A 17,621-nucleotide genomic window follows, 5' to 3' on the forward strand; every position below is an offset into this window, starting at 1 on the left:
AATAAAAAGAGGAAGAATCTAATAGTAGTAAAATACAGATTTTAGTTCCAACTCTACCTAGCTTGAGGATATTAGATATTGCTTTCCATCTTTATGCCTCAGTTACTTCCCTTGTAAAATATGGATGCTATTGTCCCACCTTGTACACAGATCCTCCTCTAAGGCTTGTCTCATTTATTATTTTTTTTTATTCATTTTTCCAAATTATCCCCTCCCTCCCTCCACTCCCTCCCCCCGATGGCAGGTAATCCCATACATTTTACATGTGTTACAATATAACCTAGATACAATATATGTGTGTAAATACCTTTTTCTTGTTGCACATTAATTATTAGCTTCCGAAGGTATAAGTAACCTGGGTAGATAGACAGTAGTGCTAACAATTTACATTCGCTTCCCAGTGTTCCTTCTCTGGGTGTAGTTATTTCTGTCCATCATTGATCAACTGGAAGTGAGTTGGATCTTCTTTATGTTGAAGATTTCCACTTCCATCAGAATACATCCTCATACAGTATTGTTGTTGAAGTGTATAGTGATCTTCTGGTTCTGCTCATTTCACTCAGCATCAGTTGATTTAAGTCTCTCCAAGCCTCTCTGTATTCCTCCTGCTGGTCATTTCTTACAGAGCAATAATATTCCATAACCTTCATATACCACAATTTACCCAACCATTCTCCAATTGATGGACATCCATTCAACTTCCAGTTTCTAGCTACAACAAAAAGAGCTGCCACAAACATTTTGGCACATACAGGTCCCTTTCCACTCTTTAGTATTTCTTTGGGATATAATCCCAATAACAGCACTGCTGGGTCAAAGGGTATGCACAGTTTGACAACTTTTTGGGCATAGTTCCAAATTGCTCTCCAGAATGGCTGGATTCTTTCACAACTCCACCAATAATGTATCAGTGTCCCAGTTTTCCCACATTCATCATTATTTGTTCCTGTCATTTTAGCCAATCTGACAGGTGTGTAGTGGTATCTCAGAGTTGTCTTAATTTGCATTTCTCTGATCAGTAGTGATTTGGAACACTTTTTCATATGAGTGGAAATAGTTTCAATTTGGATGAAGTATTTCTCAGTATTGAGTCACATGTTCCCTGTTTCTACAACTGAGACCTTGTGAAGGTCATTTACTCTCTGGAGGAATGAACTTTGAACCTGAGATGCAGGAACTTTCAGGAAGTGACATGACCTGTAGGAGGCAGCCAACATTGCTGACCATTGGTCAAGGACGGTTATGTCCTTTTAGTCTATCCCATGAGAAGGCTCAGGTCTTTTGCTTTTAAACCCTGGACAAGCTGGAAGCTGGCCAGGTTCCAGGAGCACATGGTGGAGTTGGGATGGCTCCCAGGTGTGTGTCTGGGCCTCTCCCTGCAGGGATTAAATAAATGTTTTCTCTTTGTACCTGATGATGTCTCTGATTAGTTAATTGGAATGGGAAAGAGGTCTTGTACCCGACCCATCCCACATAACTGTAAAGCATTTGGCATATAACCTGGCACATAGTAGGTACTATGTAAATATCAATTAATTGTAAATGTATGTAAATATCAATTAAAATGTAAGATATTTTAAATTAATTAAAACAATTAAAATAACAGTGTTGTTACCTGATCTGAAAGTGTATGCAATAGTCAATATTTGTAGCATCTATTTCTGTTTTTTAATTTAAAAAAAAGTACAAATCTATTTTCCTCTCCTTCCTATTTCCCACCCTATTGAAAAAAAAGAGAAAAGAATAATAAGTTCCTTGTAACAAAATATGCATAATTAAGAAAAATAAATTCCTTCAGTGGTTATATACAAAAAATAGATATGTCTCATTCTGCACTTATTTTATCATATCTCTATAAAGAGGTCTTTGCCTCTGGATTTGGAGATGATCTGTCTACAAATTCTTTTGAGACTCCTCATAACACTGTCCCAAAATCTTAATATATTTTAAGGGCCCAACTCCACACCTCCAACATTTGGTGTCCCATATAGGGAGAGTGATAGAATCCTAACATTTTTGGTGGTTCAGTGTTTCTATAAACACTGTACCCCATCATCCTAGCTTTCTTTCTTTTTTTTTTTTACATGTTAATGTTTTTTTTAATTTTATAAATTTTTTTGACATTATATATGCATGAGTAATTTTTTTTATAACATTATCCCTTGTATTCATTTTTCCAAATTATCCCCTTCCTCCATCTACTTCCTCCCCTTGATGACAGGCAATCCCATATATTTTACATGTGTTACAATATAACCTAGATACAATATATGTGTGTAAATACCATTTTCTTGTTGCATATTAAGTATTAGCTTCCGAAGGTATAAGTAATCTGGGTAGATAGACAGTAGTGCTAACAATTTACATTCACTTTGCAGAATTCCTTCTCTGGGTGTAGTTATTTCTGTCCATCATTGATCAACTGGAAGTGAGTTGGATCTTCTTTATATTGAAGATATCCACTTCCATCAGAATACATCTTCATACAACATTGAAGTGTACAGCGATCTTCTGGTTCTGTTCATTTCACTCAGCATCAGTTGATGTAAATCTCTCCAAGCCTCTCTGTATTCCTCCTGCTGGTCATTTCTTCAGAGCAATAATAGTCCATAACCTTCATATACCACAATTTACCCAACCATTCTCCAATTGATGGACATCCATTCATCTTCCAGTTTCTAGCTACAACAAAAAGAGCTGCCACAAACATTTTGGCACTTACAGGTCCCTTTCCACTCTTTAGTATTTCTTTGGGATATAAGCCCAATAGCAGCAATGCTGGGTCAAAGGGTATGCACAGTTTGATAACTTTTTGGGCATAGTTCCAAATTGCTCTCCAGAATGGTTGGATTCTTTCACAACTCCACCAACAATGTATTAGTGTCCCAGTTTTCCCACATCCCCTCCAACATTCATCATTATTTGTTCCTGTCATCTTAGCCAATCTGACAGGTGTGTAGTGGTATCTCAGAGTGGTCTTAATTTGCATTTCTCTGATCAGTAGTGATTTGGAACACTCTTTCATATGAGTGGATATAGTTTCAATTTCATCATCTGAGAATTGTCTGTTCATATCCTTTGACCATTTATCAATTGGAGAATGGTTTGATTTCTTATAAATTAGGGTCAGTTCTCTGTATATTTTGGAAATGAGACCTTTATCAGAACCTTTAACTGTAAAAATATTTTCCAAATTTGTTACTTCCCTTCTAATCTTTTTAGTTTGATGTAATCAAACTTTTTAGTTTGATGTAATCAAAATCTTCTATTTTGTGACCAATAATGATCTCTAGTTCTCCTCTGGTCATAAATTCCTTCCTCCTCCACAGGTCTGAGAGGTAGACTATCCTATGTTCCTCTAATCTATTTATGATCTCATTCTTTATGCCTAAATCATGGACCCATTTTGATCTTATCTTGGTATATGGTGTTAAGTGTGGATCCATATCTAATTTCTGCCATACTAATTTCCAGTTTTCCCAACAGTTTTTTCCAAATAATGAATTTTTATCCCTAATGTTGGTATCTTTGGGTTTGTCAAAGACTAGATTGCTATAGATGTACCCTTTTTTGTCCTTTGTATCTAATCTGTTCCACTGATCCACTGGTTTATTTCTTAGCCAATACCAAATGATTTTGGTGACTGCTGCTATATAATATAGCTTTAGATCAGGTACACTTAGACCACCTTCCTCTAATTTTTTTTTCATTAGTTCCCTTGCAATTCTCGACCTTTTATTCTTCCATATGAATTTTGTTATTTTTTCTAGGTCATTAAAATAGTTTCTTGGAAGTCTGATTGGTATAGCACTAAATAAATAGATTAGTTTGGGGAGTATTGTCATCTTTATTATATTCGCTTGGCCTATCCAAGAGCACTGAATGTCTTTCCAATTATTTAAATCTGACTTTATTTTTGTGGCAAGTGTTTTGTAATTTTTCTCATATAATTCCTGACTATTCTTTGGTAGATGGATTCCCAAATATTTTATACTCTCAATATTTGTTTGAAATGGAATTTCTCTTTGTATTTCTTGCTGTTGCATTTTGTTGGTGGTATATAAAAATGCTGAGGATTTATGTGGATTTATTTTATCCTGCAACTTTGCTAAAATTCTGAATTATTTCTGATAGCTTTTTAGCAGAGTCTTTGGGGTTCTCTAAGTATACCATCATGTAATCTGCAAAGAGTGACAATTTGATTTCCTCAATACCTACTCTAATTCCTTGAATCTCTTTCTCGGCTCTTATTGACGAGGCTAGTGTTTCTAGTACTATATTGAATAGTAATGGTGATAGTGGGCAACCTTGTTTCACTTCTGATCTTACTGGGAAAGGTTCCAGTTTATTTCTATTACATATTATGTTTACTGACGGTCGTAAATATATGCTCCTGATTATTCTAAGGAATAGTCCATTTATTCCTATACTCTCAAGCGTTTTTAGTAGGAATGGATATTGGATTTTATCAAATGTTTTCTCTGCATCTATTGAGATGATCATATGGTTTTTATTAATTTGATTATTAATATGGTCAATTATAATAATAGTTTTCCTAATATTAAACCAGCCCTGCATTCCTGGTATAAATCCTACTTGATCATAGTGTATTATCCTGGAGATGATTTTCTGAAGTCTTTTTGCTAATATCTCATTTAAGATTTTAGCATCAATATTCATTAAGGAAATTGGTCTATAATTTTCTTTCTCAGTTTTCGATCTACCTGGTTTAGGTATCAGTACCATGTCTATGTCATTAAAAGAGTTTGGTAGGACTCCTTCATCCCCTATTTTTTCAAATAGTTTATACAACATTGGAGCTAATTGTTCTTTAAATGTTTGGTAGAATTCACATGTAAATCCATCTGCTCCTGGGGATTTTTTCCTGGGGAGTTGATTAATAGCTTGTTCTATTTCTTTTTCTGAAATGGGACTATTTAAGCAATTTATCTCCCTCCTCTGTTAAATCTAGGAAGCCTATATTTTTGGAGGAAGTCATCCATTTCACTTAAGTTATCAAATGTATTGGCATAAAGATGGACAAAGTATCTCATTATTTCTCTAATTTCCTCTTCATTGGTGGAAAGATCCCCCTTTTCATTTGTAAAACTAACAATTTGATTTTCCTCTTTCCTTTTTCTGATCAAATTTACCAAAGGTTTATCTATTTTATTGGATTTTTCATAAAACCAACTCTTGGTTTTATTTATTAATTCAATAGTTTTTTTACTTTCAATATTATTGAATTCTCCTTTTAATTTTTGTATTTCAAGTTTGATTTTTGGTTGGGGGTTTTTAATTTGGTCTTTTTCTAGCTTTTTAAGTTGCAGGCCCAATTCATTAATCTTCTCTTTCTCTATTTTGTTCAAATAAGCCTCTAAAGATATAAAATTTCCCCTTATTACTGCTTTAGCTGCATCCCACAGATTTTGGTATGATGTCTCATCATTGTCATTATCTTGGGTGAAATTATTAATTGTTTCTTTAATTTGCTCTTTCACCCAGTCATTCTTTAAGATGAGATTATTCATTTTCCAATTACTTTTTGGTCCATTTACCCCTAACTTCTTACTGAATGTAGCTTTTATTGCATTGTGATCTGAGAAGAAGGCATTTATTATTTCTGCCTTTCTACATTTAATTTTGAGATCTTTATGTCCTAATATATGGTCAATTTTTGTATAGGATCCATGAACTGCTGAGAAGAAAGTATATTCCTTTCTATCACCATTCAGTTTTCTCCAAAGGTCTATCATACCTAGTTTTTCTAATGTTCTATTTACTTTTTAAATTTCTTTCTTATTTGTTTTGTGGTTTGATTTGTCTAAATCTGAGAATGCAAGGTTGAGATCTCCCACTATTATAGTTTTACTGTCTATTTCTTCTTGCAACTCTCTTAACTTTTCCTTTAGAAAGTTATATGCTATACCACTTGGTGCATATATGTTTAGTATTGATATGGCTTCATTTTTATGCTACCTTTTACCAGGATATAGTTTCCTTCCTTATCTCTTTTAATTAGATCAACTTCTGCTTTTGCTTGATCTGAGATAAGGACATCATCCTAGCTTTCAAAGCTATTTATCTTTACAATGTTGTTATTCTATACATAGCTGATTTTTCTGGTTCTCAATTCATTCCATTTTAAAAAGCCTTGAAAATTGTTCAGTTTTTTATTTTTTGTATAATTTATTTATTTTTGTATAAATATTTATTTTTTAATAAATTATTCTTCTGACTCTACTTATATCATTTTGCATCAGTTAATATATCTCTATAACTCTTTAAAATCACCTGTTTCTTCATTGGTTCCAGCATAATAGTATTCCATTATACCCATATACCACATTTTATGGAATCATTCAGCAATTTATGGGCATCCCTTTAATTAAGTTTCAGTTCATTTCTTTCCATCTTTCCAAAGTCTCTCTTTTTGGTCATTTACAAATATTGTCTATACCATGCTGTTGATTATAAATGGGTTTTTGCAGAGGGGCCTTTGCTTTTACCTTTCTTTGCAGATAATGGGTGCCAATGATGGTATCATGTCCTCATCTTCAAGTTAGATGGGAATTTTATACATAAATATGTACATAAACAAATACATATATGCTAGTATTTGTAACATATGTATATGAGAGGGAAGGAGGAAGGGAGGAAGAGAGAAAGAGAGAAAGAGAGAGATATCACAGATCATATTAGAAGTTAGAAGGGACCTGATGTTATCTAATTTCAAGGCCTTATTTTATAAATGGGGAAATTGGAACCTGGAAAGTTAATGACTTGCCCAGGGTCACAAAAATAGCAAGATTCAGAGATAAAATTAGAATCTAATCCAGTCAGTGTTCTCTTCACTTTTCTGCACTGTATGTTCATATATTCATCTATCTATTTATTCAGTAAATATTAATAATAGTATTTATTAAATATTTTAAGGTTTACAAAGAGATTTATAGCTCACAAGCCCCCACTAGTATGCTTAACTTTAACAATCAGCCAATAGATTCTGTTCTTAGCAAAGACATTCATTCAAAGGGAATAACAAGAAGAGTTATAAAGCATTTTCCAAAAAAATATGAAATATGCTCTCCCACAAATACATATAAAATCAGTAGAAAGAAAGGTAGGCATAAGCTTAAAGTGCAATTGTATTGAGACAAAAGTATACATAATATATGTAGCTAATGTAATTCAGGATACCAGAACTGCAAAAGTTTGATGTTTTTTTCTTTCAGTGGGTCTTCTTGAAGTTCTTTGTAGGGGCAAGGCTTTAGTGAGAAATGAGTCACTCCTCTGCTCAGCTAAGCTGGATCCCTATAGGTTACACCACTTCCTGTGAAAAGGTCAATTTACTACTAAACTATAGCAAGTTAATATGAGGCTACAGAGCTGAAATCTTGATCAGGTTCAGCTGCTACTGGACTGGATCATACACATCACTAAGCCCATCACACTTTTCACAGGAACTATCTCTGCTGGATAGTTGATCTGTTGAATTTCTAGGAGCTGTTTTGCTCTACATTTTTTGCTTTTGTTTTGCTTGATTTGTTTTATTTAATGGGTAGCTGCAGTTTTTACCACTTCTAGCTTCTGATCTAGTCAACTATGGCAACACAATTTTCAACAGTAATGTGAAAAGTATTTCTCTAAGAATCACAAGTTTGCTTATAATAAAGAGTGAATTTCATTTGAGATTATTTGATGAAATTGCATGTTAATAAAAATGTTTTGAAGTTACATCTTTGAGCAAACTCAGTACCAATAGATCTTTAGATCTGAAAATTTCAATCTAACTTTGAGGATGAATAGGTAATACAAATTGGAGGCTAACTATAGCCAGTATTTTTCTGGGGTTTTAAGTTAATTGTCAATGATTCATTGATACGGAATGTAATTATTCTTAATTTATAAATGAAGGCATAGCAAAATGTACTTAAATTCACTCATTGTTAATTGAATACACACAAAAAAATGATAATAACCTAACTCTTATGGCGATTAGTGAAATTTTGATATTTGAAATAAAATCTTTTGGAACTATAAAAAAAGATAAAATAAAATAAAAAATGTTCCTCCAAATACAAATGACCCTCAGTTGAGACATAACAAAAGCTTCTTCTCTTTGATTTCTTCAGTCTCACCTTTGAGTTCACCTTTAAGCAGAAGATTAGGAGGGATTTAATTTCTCCCCTTAGACAATCCTGGTTCAGAAGTGGTGTTCCTCATTAAAAGATTTCATTGCTGCTCAACTCAATTATAGACTTGTTCTAGGCTTTTCCTAGACTTTTATCGAGTCTTATATAAGGGAATGTTTGGGGGACAAAGGCATAATGCTATAGAGTAATTTTATTATCTGATAGATCTCATCATATACAACTGAACTATTGAAGCTTTATGCCCTTAATAAGATATGAAAATTTTCCTTTTGCTACTATTTTTGAGCCTTACAAACTTCTGCTTTCTTAAGTTTTAATGGAACAAGTTTTATAGTTATCTTCCTCAAACTAGATCTATAAAAGAATATATAGACATAAACATAAGTATTTATTGATAGATAAAGATACATAGATATAAATATAGATGAGACAGATTTCCTATTACAAAAACCCACAGAAAGATTTTTTTAATGCCTAAATTCTTTTCACAAACTTCTTGGAAGTTATCATTTTTCCTGCAGTATTTACTTACTTATATTCTAAATTAGAAGTACAAAAATATCTCCATATGACTTTCATATCTTAAAAAATTCAAAAAGAAATTTAGTCCTTCTTTTTAATCTCTTATCTCTGTGTCTTTGCACTGACTGTCTCTTATGCCTAAAATGTTTTCTCTTCCTGCCTGTAGTTTTTGGAGTCTCTGGACTACTTCAATATTCAGCTCAAATATTATCTCCTGGAGGAAATCTTTCCCAGTCTCAACACTTATTAGCACCTTCTCCTCCAATGTTATCTTATATCTTCTATGTATTTGTCTCATATATGCCTATTTGCGTATATGTTATATCTCTCTATTAGAACATAAGGTTCTTGAAGTCAGATATCCTTTCTGCTTTTGCTTTGTATCCCCAATCTTTAATGTAATATGCTCATAAGAGTAGAGAGAAAGGGAGGGAGAGACAGAGAAAAAAAGACAGAGATAGAGATAGACAACAGAGACAGAGACAAAGACAGAGAGAGACAGAGAGACAGAGAGAGAAAGAGGTAATCGCCAATAGGCTATCTTTAAAATTATCAACCAATCTCCTTCCATGGAGTTCAGGGCAATTGCTACTGGAAAAGTAGTTCTGTTGATCAATCAGATAGAGTAACAAGCTTGACCTCATACATCCCACTTGCATTTCAGCTCACTCCAACCTTTTTGGTATTTTCAAGCAAGGCAGTACAGATGATAGAGCATCCACAGGAAGAGCTTTCCCCTCTCTTTTTGGAGAATAGCTTCCATCTTCCTTGACGAGGAGAGGTGGGTATTAGATATTTATAATAATCATTTATCAGCTCTCTTTCTAAGCCTTAAGCCCTTCTCCTCTGAGTTCCCCTGATTTTAGCAATCTCAGTCATCAAATTGTACGCTTTAAGCACATAGATTTTTGCAAGTATACAAACTTCTCCCCAGGAATAATTTATTGGCAGTATGGAAGAATCAAACTAATTGGTTATGACAGTGATGATTCATTCATTTTCAATGGACCAATAAAAAGTATTCATTTTAGTGATATCCAAATAGCATCCTGAAGTATACAAAATCTCTCTTCCAATAAGTATTACCTGCTAGCTTCAAATGTGAGACTCTAGGCCCACTGGAGTACCACCCTCCCCATTCTAACTAAAAAAAATATTTCTCTTCCTACACAGCCTTAGAGAATGGGGTTCTGGTATATCTCATTCCCAGTGAAGATTTAACTTTGTCTGTTTGTACATCCACTCCCAGAAGCTAAAACAAATGAGGAATTTATCAATACAGTTTTTGTTAAAACAGGCAATGAAATATATTAAAATTTGCCTTCCCCTACATTTTATGTTCTAGTTTAACTCATATATATGTATATAGAAATAGATATACACATGTATATATATATATATATATATATATATATATATATATATATATATATATATATGTGTGTGTGTGTGTGTGTGTATATATATATAAATATATATATATATGTATATATATATATATATATATATATATATACACAATACAAAAAGAAACATATCTAATAGAATAGTTTGTTTGTTTTTTTTTTTTTTTACATTTCCTGAAATTCTAAGTTTCAGGCTCTTTGATGTTCTATCCACGATGCAGAGTAGTTCATCACATGCACTTCTTCCTTATTATATATAGTTTTAATACCCTGAGAAATAAAAGTGCTGAACTCTATCTGATATTTTACTGAACTCCTGAACTATTCTGAGTTAAGTATGACAGATGCCCCACTGCTTAAGCTAGGGAACTTGTTCTTTTAGTTCAAGTACAGAACATTTCCATTAAAAACCAGAGACCTCAGTTCTAACCTTGGCAATGCCTTCTCCACATGATTAATTATTTTTATGTGTACTGTAGTCCATTAGGGAAGTGTCAGTGTGCCTCAGGACACAGACGCCTTTACATGCATTATTTTGCCCACTTTGCCATCCCCTCTGTCTTCATCCAGCAAAATAAAGAATCACATTCTGGGACTATTGTTTGGGGGGAAAAAAGAAGTTGGGAGCATTTTTTGTCTGAACATGAGTCTATTCAGCACAGACTACTTAAGGGAATCAATCCAATGTTAGTATTATGTCACTTCTTGAAATTTGAAACGTTAATATGCAAAAATTCAATCAGTAAAAATCAAATTCTATTGCTATTTACCGGGAATGACAACTGGGGGGAAGAATGTCAGAAAATCATTTCCCCTAATTTTAATCTAATCTTTTTTTGTTTATACTATATTTATTAACATATTTTTGAGTCATTTATATTGCTAAGTAGACTACATTCTTAGAAGTTTGTTTTTCATTTCCAGACTTTATATTCAATATATGTTTCTGAGTAAAATTTGGTAGTGACAAGATAATAATATATACAACAACTACAATATAAATGCAAAAAATTACCAAAAGGAACCTTGGACTCTGAATAATGGAAAAAAACAATAAAGGTCCTAGAAAAGAAGTATTAAAACATATTTCTTTCCCTCAAAGAACAGATGTGGGGGATTATTAGGACTAAACAATGCTACTAATAGTCTAAGACAAGGCTTACATCTGATGTTGCGTTTTTTCCTTTTCTTTTTTTCCAAAAGCAATGTTTGTTTGGAAATGGTAGAGTGGGAGACTATGATACAAAGATATTATGAGATTTTAAGTGAGGTATTTAGAAGGAATATAAGCATTCATGAATTAGAAATCACACCATTAAGTTCTATAAGACCTCTATAGACCTAGAGCATTCGGCTCCCCTGTTCTTCAGTTCTGTGGGCAAGGATAAGTGGTATCAGTTCTTATATATTGTATGATGCATACCCTGATAAAGAGCCCCAGACTCTGGGGCTCTCCACTTATCTTATGATTGTTGCTACACATATTCATATGGATTAAGTGGGAGAGGACATTAGAGGCAATCAGTAGATGGCCCTATAATCACCCCTTTACTAGACATAGACCACATTCTGTACACAGTATACCTAGATAGGGTCAAAATGGGTACATTATTCAGATATAAAGCAAATTAGGAAAGCTAGGAATCATTCATTTGTCAGAACTATGGAGAAGGGAAGAATTTATGACCAAACGAGAGACACAGAGCATTATGAAATACAAAAAAAATTAGTTTTGGTTACATTAAAGTAAAAAGTTTTGCACAAATAAAATCAATGCATCAAGATTAGAAGGAATGCAGAAATATAGGGGAAATTTTTATAGCAAACATTTCGGATAAAGGCCTCATTTATTAAATATATAGAGAAGTGAGATAAATTCATAATAGTACAAGTCATTTCCCGTGACAAATTATAAAGGATATGAACAGGCAGTTTTTAGATGAAGAAATTAAAGCTGTTTATAATCATATGGAAAAATGTTCAATCACTATTGATTAGAGAAATGCAAATTAAAATAATTCTGAGATATGACCCCACATCTGTCAGATTATGACTGACTAACATAACAGGAAAGAAAAATTATAAATGTGGGAGAGATTTTGGGAAAATTGGAATATTAATGAATTATTGGTGGAGTTGTGAACTCATCCAGCCATTCTAAAAAGCCAAAAAGCTCTTTACTCTGGTGAACTGGATGCTGAGACTCTCCAAACATAGCCAGTCCAGTTCTTGGTCCACAGGTGTATATTGCTGCCTAATGCTCATTTTTTTCTAGTTTGATGGTAAGACCAGCCAACTTTTGCACTCCATAGTCATGGCTTTCAAGACCCTGGCATTCTCTTACACTGAAATGAAATTTGAGAGTAAAATTTTAGGGGAGAATATGCTTAATAAATCAGAAATTATATTTTCTTAGATTGAACCAATGATCCAATTCCTATATAGCACATTTTGAGCCTTTTTCTCATTACAACAAGCAAATCTATGGCTCTAGTTACCTTAACAATTAGTGCTTTTGATAATGCTGCTGTTTGAGATGTCATTGAGCTCAATTCAATAAAGCAAACACTATTATGGGCTAGGCATTATGCTGAGTGAAAAGGTTACAAAGACAGTATTAAACCAACCTGGCCTTCAAGAGATTTCCAATTTATGAGGAACTAGAAGGATTACTGAGGGTCAGATTATAGAGGATTTTAAATTCCTGACTAGATAATTTGTATTTTATACTGGAGGACATAAAAATTAATCTTGTCTAAAATCAAAATTTTAAGATTGATATGCTAATGAATGATCTACAAACTTATGAATTTTTCTCTTTTCAATATTTTAGAAAGTATTTTGACTAATTAACATCATTCCTAATTTTCATAATTACAGTTTTTTAAAAAATTTTTGTTTTTGTTTTGCTGAGGCTATGAGGGTTTTGCCCAGGGTCATGCAGCTAGGAAGTGTTAAGTGTCTGAGATCACATTTGAACTCAGGTCCTCCTGATTTCAGGGCTGGTGCTCTATCTACTGTGCCACCAGCTGCCCTTCCAGTTTCACTTTTTGTAAAAAGGTGCTCTAAAATCTAAATTATATCAAGTTTGTCATCACAGACTTAAGAAGAATCTATTTCATCATTATCAGAACATTGTCTCAGATGATGTCAAAAATTAGTCTGATATAATAATGACTCCCTCTCCTCCCAAAAAAATTAAGAATAGAATTTTCATAGAAGTTACCTTATGAAATACTCAACCTCCATGCTATGTGAAATAAAAAACCTTCAAAATTGAGAGATATAGTAGGCAATCAGGTGGCCCAGATGATTGAGCCAGGAATACTTGAGTTTGAATCTTGCCCATGATATTTAATAGCTATGTGATTCTGGGAAAGTCAGTTTCCTCAATTGTAAAATAAGAGAGTGAATTCCTTCCCAGTTTTAAATTTATGATTCAATTGGTCTAACAGAAGAAATTAAAACCTTAAGGAAATAGTAAGAAATATGTCACACTCCCATCATCCTATTATTGAAGTTATCAGGGAAATGCTTTTAGCGAGTCCTGGGAAAGTAAACCTGTATCTAAAATTTTCATTCAATTGTCCCACACACAGAAAAAAAATCTATCTTTTTATCCAACTGTACTAAAGGTCATAGAACATTAAACAATTAAAAATAAAAAGTTAATAGCAAGATGTTAGAGAATAAGAATGAAATAACAAACATATCATCATCATTATCATTAATTTGACATGGCTCCTTTAGCAATTAATGAATTTACAAGGACATTAATTTTTATTGGACTTTTACACACACCCCCTACACAAAGTGTGGATATAACTATTAACAATCTTCCATAAATTAAAATCTATTTGATAGGGATAGCCATCTCCTGATGCTTTATGCTTGTTCAGTCTTTTAAACTTCATTGAGTTTATGAGTTTAAATCAATGACTAGTAATGAATTGGTTAAATTGTTGAATCTATAAAAGAAGGTCAACTGTGATATTCCAGAGAGCAAGAACAAGAATGAAGACTCACATGTACAATAATATTTATAACTCCTTTTTTTGTTATGATAAATAACTGGAAACTAAGTGGCGTTCATTATGTGGGCAATGACTGAACAATTTATGTTATAGGAATATAATGAAATATTATTGTCCTGTAAAAAAAAATGATAAAAAGGTTGGTTTTGTGAAACCTGGGGAGAGATATGAATGGATTTAGAATGAAATAAGAAGTAGGAAAATAATTTATTGTAAAGAAAAATAAACTTAAACTACCAACCTCTGATCAATATAATGATCAACTACATTTCTTAGGGGACTCTGACCCCTGAGTTAAGGATCCTGACCTAATTTGTTTCATTCCTTTTGTTTTGTTTTAATGGAGATAAGGTTGTCAATATTTCCATTCTCTTTTTGATCTGTTCTCCAATATAAAAATGTGGGATCCCCTTGGCTTAGGGGATGTATTTCTTATTTAACTCACTTATGTAATTCTCAAAACCTTCCCTTGTTTCATACTATTCTATGTAACAGGAACCTCCTTTGCCCAATGATGGCTATGAAATCTTGGTGAAATGCTATCCTGTTTTCCAGCTTACCCTTGGAGTTATCAAAAACAGCCACAGATACAATAGTGCCAATTAATGTTAAAACATCTTTACTGGTCCCAAAATCAGCATTACCTATATACCTGACTCATTTTCAAATGCTCTCTCTTTAGAGAAGTGATTTTCTCGAGTTTGGGTTCACAATACAAACTAAAAAAACCTTGCATCTATAGTAATCAATGGAAGATCTTTCCTTGTATTTTTTAATATGTCTAAAATTTCTATTAGTCTGTATTCTTAAATGCAGTGATAACCATATACCATATCTCACTTGGAATTTGTAGCACCTTTCCCCTAGAAAAAGTCAAAACCTTACTCTATCCTGAAACAATAACAGAAATCAATTTTTGTGGAAAGGAGTGTGTGTGTGTGTGTGTGTGTGTGTGTGTGTGTGTGTGTGTGTGTGTGTGTTAAAGAGAGAAAATACAGAAATTTCACAGAGTAAATTTGCAATTAGAACCATAGAGGACTGTGGGTATTTTATAAAATCATTGTCCAAAACAACAGACCTTAACTAGTACCAGTTCTGGCCCTTTTAATGACATCAATAGAAAATGAAATTAATATAGCTATGATTTCCCATTTATAGTTGATTCATACTTATCTTTCTATACTACATTATGTCATGCATGAAAAGTAATACTCAAATTTAAATGGCTTTTGATGGAAAAGTGTGAAAAACCTGGATCTCTTATTCTTAAACCTTATATTTTATGAAGACAAATATAAAGTATCTAATTCAGCAACTTATGTACCATAGGATCACAGCTTTAGAGTTTATAGGCCATCTAGTCTAAGCCTCTCATTTCTTTGAGGATTTCAAAGATAACTAACTTGGTCAAACTTACAAAGAGTATGAATGAATGAATGACAAAAAGATTTCTAAATCGTGTCTCTACTGCTTTCACAACTTCTTTCACATCTGACCCCTTCTCTGTACTTACCTGGAGACAACTTGCTTCAAGCTCTCAGAACTCTCACCTAGATTATTGCCACATTCTCCTGATATGCCTCCCTATATCAAATTTCACATGCTTCCAATCCATGCTATACATTCCTATCATAATAATTTTCCTTAAGGATAGATCTGACCTCGTGACTTTCCTACTAAATTAATTTCAATGACTTTCTATTCTCTTTAGGCTAAAATACAAACTTACCTGTTCAACTTTTAAAGCCCTTCGAAACTCCAATTTCTTTCCAGCCTCTGAATATTATTCAAATTTCCTTTTCATGCAGTCCTTTATCATGCAATTCAGCCAACCAGAATCTTTATTTCCCCCCATTTGGCAAATTGATATGCCGATTTAACCAAGAATAGCCCAGGATGAACACGCATGGATTGCGCCATTAAAAGAAATACCCACATTCGTGGGGTCACAGATTAGGTATACAATTTTATATACCTTCTAAGTAATAATGCAATAAGATCAACTAAAATTCAAGATGCCATGAGTACAGAGATTTGTACCTTTGATAAAATCTCCCATTACCACAGATTCAGGAACTTGCATAGCTTTTAGAAATATCCTGTCAGATTAACCTACCTCTTCTCTATGTTCGTTTTTTTAACTGTTAAATAGAAACCACAGACACAAAAGGTAGTTCTGATGTCCATCATTCAAAGTAAATATTCTCAAGTTGAACTTCCAACTTCCTCAAATCCTCAGATGGCTTCACCACTTTCTTTCCTTGTGAGTCAGGTGTGCAAATAATTAACTCATTGAGTTTTTGATGTGATTTTTTAACATTCCAACTCCATTGAGGATATATAGCTAATTCAAACTTCATTATATTAAATTGCAGAATGCTCCATAAAGGACTGATACTACAACTTACATCAAACAAGCAAACATTTGTTATGGGGACAGTAAAATTTACTTTTCACAAAAGAAGCCTACAGTAATAATGCATTCAATTCTATTTCCCAGAATGCTTCTTAAGTATGTTAATAAAGTCTTTATTGTGTCTGCTTATAAAAGTCGCCACCATTTCCCATTAGAAAGTCTCTGTTTATTCATCAAACATTTACTGACAGTGACTGCTGGGAGCAGCCTCAGATTTCCACTCCATTACACGTTTGTGGCATAAAGCACATTAATTATAGATATATTACAATATTCAACTCATTGAGGAAAAATTAGATGATCAAGGCTCATTTTCCTTGACAATAAGCAAGTTAATGAAAATACTAATTACCTGATGATGAAGTGGAGCCTTCAGGATTGAATGCTTAGCATCTGTAGAAGAGCTCTGTGACTCCAGCCTGGAATATTAAAGCCACAAGCATTAGAAGTCACAAAGGTGCTTCTTGAGGTTGTCCTATGCCCTTCAAGCAGAGGACAAACAGGAGAAAAGGATAATACAAACTTTCCCACAAAGCTTTCATGAAGTTATTGGAAAGTCACACCATCACCTCAACCTTGAAAATAATCTTTTTTGTACACAAATTTACTCCCTTTATGTTCACAAGCAAGGCTCAAGATTGCAATGTTCTGAGTCATTCTCTGAGTACTGATTTTGAAATAATGTCACAAACATTTCAGACACTTGAAAGTACTAGGAAAAAGAATTTAAATTTTTACTTTTACTAGCACACCAGCTGACACAATTAGAGCTGGGATGTACTTCTACTTAATCCAAATCCTTCACCACAAAGATTAGGAAGCTAAAACCTTGGCATGGTAGGTGACTTTTCCAAGGTCACACAGAAAGTAAGCCACAGAAGGAGGATTTCACCTTAAGTTCTCCGAGTGTACCATGTTCTTTCCATTATTCTCCCAGAGATTCTGGAAGCAAAAGCTAACATTAAAGTAATAGAAAAAAAAGTCCCATCCAATTCACAGCAGAGAGGATTGTATTGTTTTAATAATAGAAAATGACTTTTAAAATAAACACAGCTCACCCTCATCCATTTTTTTTCTGTTTCTCAAA

The 17,621-nt window shown here is 33.2% G+C and overlaps 1 long non-coding RNA gene across 1 annotated transcript in view; it reads right to left on the reverse strand.

Moving 5' to 3' along the window:
* LOC141564909 (uncharacterized) overlaps nt 1-16,967 on the reverse strand; it is a 105,681-nt gene extending 88,714 nt beyond the window's left edge. Inside the window, exon 1 of the long non-coding RNA XR_012488795.1 lies at nt 16,887-16,967. This is a non-coding gene — a long non-coding RNA (uncharacterized LOC141564909). The remainder of the gene's footprint in view (nt 1-16,886) is intronic.
* Nucleotides 16,968-17,621: the final 654 nt, after the last annotated feature.

The sequence above is a fragment of the Sminthopsis crassicaudata genome, chromosome 3 (genome assembly GCF_048593235.1).
Source record: "Sminthopsis crassicaudata isolate SCR6 chromosome 3, ASM4859323v1, whole genome shotgun sequence".
Taxonomy (NCBI): Eukaryota; Metazoa; Chordata; class Mammalia; order Dasyuromorphia; family Dasyuridae; genus Sminthopsis; species Sminthopsis crassicaudata.